The 8,684-nt window shown below is 44.9% G+C and overlaps 1 protein-coding gene across 1 annotated transcript in view; it reads left to right on the top strand.

Moving 5' to 3' along the window:
* Positions 1-366: 366 nt before the first annotated feature.
* The window catches only part of SLC8A1 (solute carrier family 8 member A1), a 138,023-nt gene continuing 129,705 nt past the window's right edge, over positions 367-8,684 (top strand). The window contains exon 1 of the mRNA XM_048296251.1: positions 367-441. The gene's annotated coding sequence lies outside the window, so the exon portion shown is untranslated. The remainder of the gene's footprint in view (positions 442-8,684) is intronic.

Raw genomic sequence — 8,684 nt, 5'->3', positions numbered from 1 at the left:
TGAGCCTGCGGGAAGGGGAGAAGGAAAATCTGCCTGTGTCATTTGCCTCCCCCTAGGAATTACTTTGGGAAAAATAGCAAAATGTTAATCTGGGGAGAAGGAGGAAAAGAAAAAGGTGTCCTGAGGTGCAAATTAAAAAAAATATAAGGAGACAGCAGAAAATGTAATTATTTATTCGTGCTCATTTACGTGTCAGATGAAGCTGAAAGCTGCCAGATAGCTTCTTTTCGACAGCTTGGAGTTACTGTTGGGAACAGATCCATGTATGGAAGCAAAAGCAGAAAAGCATAGATAAGCTGAGATCCAGCTATGCAAACCATCCTTAGAGACACTTAAAGGACAAGCACCCCAGCTCCTTTCTTTCTGGTAAATATAGGGACACTATCATATGAGGGCTTTTTTCCATTCTGCATCACCCACAACTGCTGAACCTCGGCTGGGGTAAGTGAAAAGCAACTCAGGCATTTCTTGGGAACACCTGGGGATTCGGTTGGACTGACATCCTGGGAAAAGCCGTAAATCTGGGGCAATGGGATGGCTCCAACAGCTGGATAATGGTTAAGCTCCCTGAGTAGGAAACATGACATATAACAGCTTTGCCGCTGGAGGGACAGGAACCTTCCAAGTGTCTGAAGGAGGCAAGAGAAAAATGTTGGAAAACAAGCGTTTTATCACTCAAGAACTGGATTTACAGACTGAGTGATGATAGAGCTTCAGTGGGCAGGGAGGATCAGTGGTGGTTGCCAGTGTCAGAGTCTCTCTGTGTTTCTATTTAGAAAAATTCATTTAAAAAGTCGAGGGCTTTTTCTTCCCTGCTCTGCGCTACTTTCGTTTTGAGAAACATGTTTCACTTGAGTTGAGCTGACTGGACATTAGGAAGAGCTCGTTGTAAATGACTGTTGTTTTTCTTGGCACTTGAAGGCAGTTTCCCAATGTTTCTCTGTAGATTTGAGGTTGATTACATCCTGTGCAAGGATTTTTGGTACAGTTTTAACAGTGTTGTGAAAGTCAGCTCCAGCAAAAACAGCTGTGTGCTATTGTGAATATTTCCAAAGCACTGAAGTAATACATCTCCTCCAAACCAGCACAGAAATGTGTCAGCTCTGGGAATTGGGCACTGTCAAAGAAACAGAGTATAGCCTTGGCAGAGAGGCTTTCTTCACCAAGTGCTTTGTTAAAAAGAATGAGAAAAAAGCTTTTAATAGCCTTGGCTTAAAATCTTGTTGGTATATGGTGGTACAGTTAAACATGAGGTTTTTCTTTAAATGCTAGTGAATGTCTTTAGGGTAACAGTTCATGTGTTTTCAGCTGTTAAAATGTTGTATTCATAGTCCCACTGCAAAGTTCTAGGTAAAGCTTTGGCATTTTTCAGGTGGTTAATAGACTGGAAAAAAAAATCAGAGCAGGTGAAGTGAAATTATACAGAAAGAACTGGATGTAATATCAATTGTAGATTTCCAGGGATATGAAGGATAATCGTCAAGGGAAATCATAAACATTTCCATTCATGAATGAAAATGCTTTCCCTTGTCCTTACACAAGAAGAACATAATGGAAGTGTTTGCATGTAACCCCATAGCAGAGTCTGCAGTTGAGAGGGCCCATGCCCTCATTTTCCCTTATTCAGCCAGCATTTCCACAGATTTTCCCACTTTCCTCAGTTTTCACACTCACTGAAATACACAACTTCTCTTTGTCTGGTTTCCTTTGTCTGTGCCAGGCAAACTTTGATTCTTTTGAGAGGTACCTTTTAAATACATGCCACCTGCCTGTAGAAATGCTAGCACAGAAATCAATCTTTAAATAATTGGGGTCAACAGATAGCTTTTAAATTGGTAGTGAGTCATTGACAAATAAACCTTTTAGCTGTTAATGCTATGAAATAACATTTCTGCATTTCACTCTTACTCAGATTGCTTCTATTTTCTACTGGGTATGGTCCTGGTTCATAGGTTGCTGTGAACCTGATGATTTATAAAAGTTCTTCCTCAGTTTTTCCTCTTTCCTCCCCATCCAGACTGTGAGCTTTCCTTTCCCCAGGAGAGACAAAGGCCAGCTGATATGTGTGGTCCCTGAGCAAGGCGTTACCCAACAGCTGTGCTGGGCAGGCCAGGAAGAGGATGGCAGGATGGAGCTGGAAAAGCTGGGATTTATTGAATTTGCTGTTTCCATTTGGTCCAGGGCCTGGGGCAGTGAGGCCTGGTAGACAAAGCCCTGGTGGCATGAATCATCTCTTGGTTCCTAGCCCCAAGGCTGCCTGTCCTTTGTGCACCCCTCCTCCCCTCCCTCTATCAGGAGCATTTTCAGGCAGGCTGTGTTATCAGTAATATTTATTACTATTATCAGTGTGCTGGCTATTATTAATATTTACTATTGATTACTCGTGGCTATCACCGGGATTTGTTCGGTCCCTCGTGCCGAGCTGATGGGATCTCATTCAGAGACCCCAGCCATTAATATAAGGAGCCACATAAAGCATCAGTGATAGTATCACTAACATCTTTTATAAGTGACTAGTCATGATGAGTGCTGCAGTCTCCGAGCATCCGCCGTGAGGTCCTCCCACGCTCCATTCTCTGCCAGAGTGCAGGCAGGAGAGGGGGAAGGGGGAGCTCTGCTCTTTCTCACCATCAGCCTCAGCAAGGCTGCCCAGCTCAGTCGGGGCAGCACATGCACCAGTAGGGAAGGATCGAAGGCAAAGCTGAGCTCCGTGCTTATTCCTGCTGGCCCACGGCAAGGGTAAAGCTGTCCTTGCCCCGGTGGTGCTTGGAGGGAGCAGGAAAGGAGCCAAAGGCACACAGGACTTCTAGATACGCTGGTGGCTTGTGTTCCCAAACCTTAGTGACTTTAAAAAAAGAAAAGCAACACACTTGGGTTTCAGACAACACGTCTGAAGAAAGTCTTTGCACCGGACATCCACACTTAGTCCTTGAATTCAGACTTTCCTGTGAGAAGGGAAAGCCACCTTTGTGGTCTACAGTGTGCCCAAGAAGAGAGCATCCCCAGAAAGAAATCAGAGAGCAGAGCTACACCCTGAATTCACTTAGTAAGGATTCTGTAAACTGGCTCTGACTTGAAGTAAACCCACTGTATATTCTCCTCCTCCAGACACCTCGAAGCTTTTATTGTTATTCCTGAAGGATGGTGTTTGGACACCATCTCTGTCTTTTCTCTAGGAAGTCAGAAGATTGGAGTAGATTCTGAGGACACGCTGACAGACTGATCCACTTCTCTGGCCAGATACACACTATTGCCTATGTCCCTGCAAAATGGGCTCTGTGCAATGGCTCCGCCTGCTCCCAGCCTTGAAACTTGCAGACATATTTGCCTGTTGGAGTCTGATTTGGCCCAGGAATTGAGGCCTCTTCAAAAAAAATCTGAAAATGTCCAGCTCTCTCCCACTGATTTTTTGCAAAAACATCATCTTCCTACTCTTACAGGAAGAGGCAGCAACAAGACAGTTTTAAGCAGTGGTGGTGTTTTCTAACAATTTACAGGTAAAGCAGGGAATTGATGAGTGGACATTCACTCTAGAGCTGATCCTTTGGGGAGCTCACTATCATTCTGGCAACACATAGGGGAAAAACATAGCAACAATACAGTAAATCTGGAGGTCTTCAAAACTCAGTTTATTCCTATTTAGGGCTCTAACCATCACTGTTATCTAATCATAAACGTATTCTTTTTGCATGGGGTCACTGCAGGGCAAAGCTGGAGTTATTTTGATTTCCATTCTTCAACATATTTGGATTTCTCTTATATTTAAAGCTGAACTTCCTCCTAAGTTAGGGATGTTTGTTTTTAGGATCTTTCCCAAATCCTTGGAATGCTGAACTCTGACATTGCTATGATAAAATGCAGGTTTCAGTTTGTGATGTCTCTAGCTGAGTCTCTTCCAGAGACATGAGGAGAGAAGAGGGATAGGGAGAGGGATAGGGAGAGGGATAGGGAGAGGGAGAGGGAGAGGGAGAGGAGAGAAGAGAAGAGAAGAGAAGAGGAGAGGAGAGGAGAGGACAGGACAGGACAGGACAGGACAGGACAGGAGAGGACAGGAGAGGACAGGACAGGAGAGGACAGGAGAGGAGAGGAGAGGAGATGTGCATTTCACTCTGGAGGATTCCACATCAGTTTATTTATGGAGAAAGGTGGGCACAGGAGAAGGAAAATGCTAACAGAAGTGGTAAATGTGAGTACTGGGTAAAGGTACAGTGGGAAGACTAGTCTGGATTCCATTCAGCTTAATGATGATTAATGACTTATCTGTACATACCCAAAAAGGACAAATGCTCAGGAATTTCTGCCAAGGAGAGCTGTTCAGGTATAGATTTTCTCCTGCCAGTGTGGGAGATTCAGCACTTGGGTTGCTTTACTCCCCATAGGAATACAGTGCATTGAACAGTATATAAAATCTTTTTCCTGCCATTGGTCCCCCAGGGCCTTCAAGCTCTGCTGAGGATGAGTTTCACCAGGAGTTTTGTCCCAGGTCATCCCACAGACCACAGTGTGCCTTGGAGGCTGCAGACTCATCCTGCATGACACCACCACACATCATTTCCTGCTCTTCCAAAGAGATGTTCCTTCTCATTGGAACACCAGATTGGATTTTTTTGCCATCTTATATAAGCAAAAGCAGGAAAATAGAGAAGAATGTAAAATGTAAAAATGACAAAACATGGAAAATGCAGGAATGGGGCCTGCAAAACTATTGCTGCCTTTCTATGTCCCTCCAGGCAAAGGTTTCCTTGAGCCCCTCTTGGAAACAGCACAGGAAATGCTCCCTTCTTGTGCTTTAGGAATGGTATTCCCCAGTTTAATGCACCCACTAAAACCACTCCGTGCTGCTCCCTCTCCCCTCCAATTGGAAGCACAAAAGGCAAAGATCGCGGGTCGAGATAAGAACAATTTCCAGGAAACAGCAATGAGATATAAGAAAATGAGCAGTAACAGCAACAATACTGAATGTCAGAGGAGGTAAAGAAAAGAAACAACTCGCTTAGAACCACCCCCCTGATAACACTAGTACCTGATGGCTCCCTCAGCCACATTTTCTCAATCAGGAGGACCCCTTCTGCCTGGAAGAGCTTCCCTTCCCCCTGCTCCTGGCAACAGTGTGAGAGGGAACAGAATAACGTTTAGGTCCCAGCCGTGTCTCTTCCTGGCTACTACACCCCTCCAGACACCAAGGTCTCCCAGGCCACAGGGAGATCTCACCAAGATGCTGAGTAATGTTTAACAAGCTTTCGGAAGCAAGGGACAGCACATGAGCTCAGTGGAGCTGATGGAGGGGCTTGGCCCACAGTGATGTGCGCACGGTTTCAGCCTCAGACAGAGAAGCCTGAGGAGTCATGAAGCAGCTGATGGGACGTGCTGGTCCACCTAAGTCAGCTCTCACCACCCTCAGGATTTCTGCAGGGGCTTGGGGTTTGATGGAGGAGTTGTATCTCTTGCCCTAAAACCTCTTCACCCTTCTAAACCTGCTTGATTTGACATCTGTTTCTAAAAGAGGCAACCATGCATCCAGGCTTTAGTGTGGGAACAGGGATCCCATCTCTTTGAAAGAGCCCCCTCCCAGCATCAGCATTTGCCATATCTGCACACTGGAGCAAGGAAGCAAAATCCAAGGTGACAACTACTAACCCAGCCTCTAATTCCCAGCTCATTGCTTCTGCTGCAGTCTGGCAAGCACGATAGGAGAAATATCCCATGTTATTATTTTGGCTTACGGAAAGGCTCCAAGCAGGGATCTTATGCTTCTGCCCCAAATGCAGCAACAAACTTCTGGATTTGCTGCCGGTGTGCCGAGACTGCCAACATGTACACAATAAAAGTAAACCCTTCCTGTGGCCACAGACCACAACATGCTGGTGAGCCATGGTATTATCCTGTTATTTTGTGAGTCATTCTTGCTGCTGAAAAATACACACAGCCCAGTTAGTTGTTAACAATAACACTGGATGTGAGAGACTGGTGTTTGTTTTACTCCAGTGTAACTTATTCCATATGGTCCTTTAACCATGCTAAATGTTACGTCGCTTTGGGCTGCCAACTATTATTTCAAGATGAACTCCCAGATCTAGAACACAGCTACTTGAAGCTAGGCTCTGAGAAGCATTTTCTGTCCAGGAAAAGTGCCCAGTTCAGGAGCAAAGCAGATGTTCTGGATTGCCCTATCTTGATCTGGATAAGCAGGTCCCCATTTTTACTGAGTGTCCAGAATAGTGACGTTTACTGCTGCTCTGCTGCCTGCTGTGACATCTTTCAGATGTAAGCCACATGCACAGGGCAGAAGCCATGCCCTGACCAGGGAGATAAGTTTAACTTCTAGCATTTACTTCTTATGCATGTCTTTCCAAGTTGCTGATGAACCAATTCTTTGTGGAATCCTAGTGTGTTTTCCAAATCTCCTTGGTAGCCTTAATTCATGGGGGAAATACTGCAAAAAGAGAGATATGCAGCCGTGAGAGGTGTCCTCACTTCGCTCTCTGGCTACATTACTCAAAGGTTTAGCACAACAAAGTCCAGCACCACAGTGTATCCTTGAGTTCCTGCCACCACAGTGTATCCTCGAGTTCTGTCCTGGACTTAGTCCACAGCACTGCTTTGAAAACAAACACATTAAAAAGTTTCTCTCCTCACTAGGGGTGTTCCCCAGGCCTCAGTATTGTGATCAGTCCTGTTCATTTATTTAGGAAATGGTGGAATCACCATTCCTGAAGGTATTGAAAAGACGTGTAGACTTGGTGGCTGGGGACATGGCTTAGTGGTGGACTTTGGTGTGTTAGGTTAACAGCTGGACTCATGATCCCAAAGGCCTTTTTGGACCTAAAGCATCCAGTGATCCTACTTTTTTAGCCGCTGGTTATGGAAAAGAGATGCTCCACAAAGCATCTTTCTTGATAACTGAGAGATTTGCCTTTTGGCTTGAGTTGATTTGATCTGAAGTGAAGTTCTGAGAGCGAGAGTAACCAATACGTAGAGCTTTTTAGAGCCTTGCTGATAACCTCACCCTTCCCCTGAAGTGTGACATATGCCCAAATTAATCTTGACAAAAGAGTTAATCTTGAATGTTCTCTGCTGTGAGTGTGTATGAGGACCATGGAAATGCGTGTGGGGATCATGTGGAGGAGGATGGTATGTACAGGATGTGAACCTTTTATTGTCAGAGAAGAAATATCTTTGTACTGCTTGCCACTGAAAATCTGCTTAGTGGACAATGATTTCTCTGTTAAGTTATCAATCACTGGTTAAGATTAAGGACAAATCACGACTATTTTAGAAAAATGAGTCAGACCCATTCTAGATTCTTAAAACCTCCAAAATAAATCACCAAAGACCCACCTGAGGATCCATAAATTGGTGAGAGTCCTTGCATTTTTAGAGGCCAGGACAAGTCTGTCTGTATGTGCACCTTCTTCATGTGTACCTGGAAAGGGCCTTAAGGTGTTAAAATGCCTGAAGATGTGCCTCCACAATAATGCACTAAAAAAGTATGCGGCCTTTTACCCTTAATTTCAATGTCCTTACCTTAAAACTAACCAGGCAGACTATTTTTGAGCATGCTTTGATGCACAGACCTAGAAGAATGCTACAAAACAAGACAAGTTTTTAGGCATTACAAGCTGTGCCACTGCCGATGTTTTCTAGACATTTTCTGTCCCTGTTGATAAGAACCTGCCAAATTTTAACATTCTTCTCCTTGAAACACACAGTCTGATCACCTTGAAACGTGCCTTGATGTATACAGCTTATGGAAAATCAGAGAACAAGACAATTTGGAAGGCTCTAACCCTAATAAAGTTGATATTTTGCCAGCACAGATGCTCTGCCTTCATCCTGAGTTGTAACTTCATTTCTTGTCTTTGGTGTGGATGACGTTTGACGCACGTCCCTTCTTTCGTGGCAGTGTCTTATGCAGACACCTCACTTCAGCAGGGTCTTTGCCACGCAGAGCCATCTGCAGGAAAGCCCTGTGCTGAGTCAGGCTCTCCCAGGAGCTGGGGGTGTGCTGCATGTGGCAGATGTTTGTGACCTGACTGACTTCAGGTACAGCCTCACACCTACGTCGCTCATTTGTCACATTGCCGTAATTAAGCATGCAGCTGACCAAAGGCCCCAGATCAGTCCTGTGTCACTTGCTTTACCTTATATTTTGGTTTTGCCTCTTTTATTCTTCCAGGTTCTGCTTCTTTATCCAGTCCCTCTGCCCCAGACAAACCCGTGATTAAGCTGGTACCTTGCCTTTGTTAGAGGCAATGTTTGTCTTCTGTGCCATTTTTCCTGCTGCTGTCTAGTCAGTGTAGCTTCTGATCAGACATGGTCGGCTGCATGTATATCACCCCTCTTCTTACAATCTGCAGGTTCTGGTAGCTTCTCATACCCTTATTTCATGTTGTTAGATAGCCATAAGTGAGGGTTAACCAAAGATACAGTTTTCACAGAATCATGGGATCACAAAAGGGTTTGGGTTAGAAGGGAGCTTAAAGATCATCCAGTTCCAACCCCCCTGCTATGGGCAGGGATACCTTCCAGGAGACCAGTTGGCTCCAAGCCCCATCCAACCTGGCCAGGAACACTTCCAGGGATGGGTCATCCACAGCTTCTCCGGGCAACCTGTTCCAGTGCCTCACCGCCCTCACAGTAAAGAATTTCTTATTAACATCTAATCTAAATCTCCTTTAGTTTAA

The sequence above is a fragment of the Corvus hawaiiensis genome, chromosome 3 (assembly GCF_020740725.1).
Source record: "Corvus hawaiiensis isolate bCorHaw1 chromosome 3, bCorHaw1.pri.cur, whole genome shotgun sequence".
Taxonomy (NCBI): domain Eukaryota; kingdom Metazoa; phylum Chordata; class Aves; order Passeriformes; family Corvidae; genus Corvus; species Corvus hawaiiensis.
Note: the sequence above shows the minus strand (reverse complement) of the source record. Positions and strands in the feature narration are given on the sequence as shown.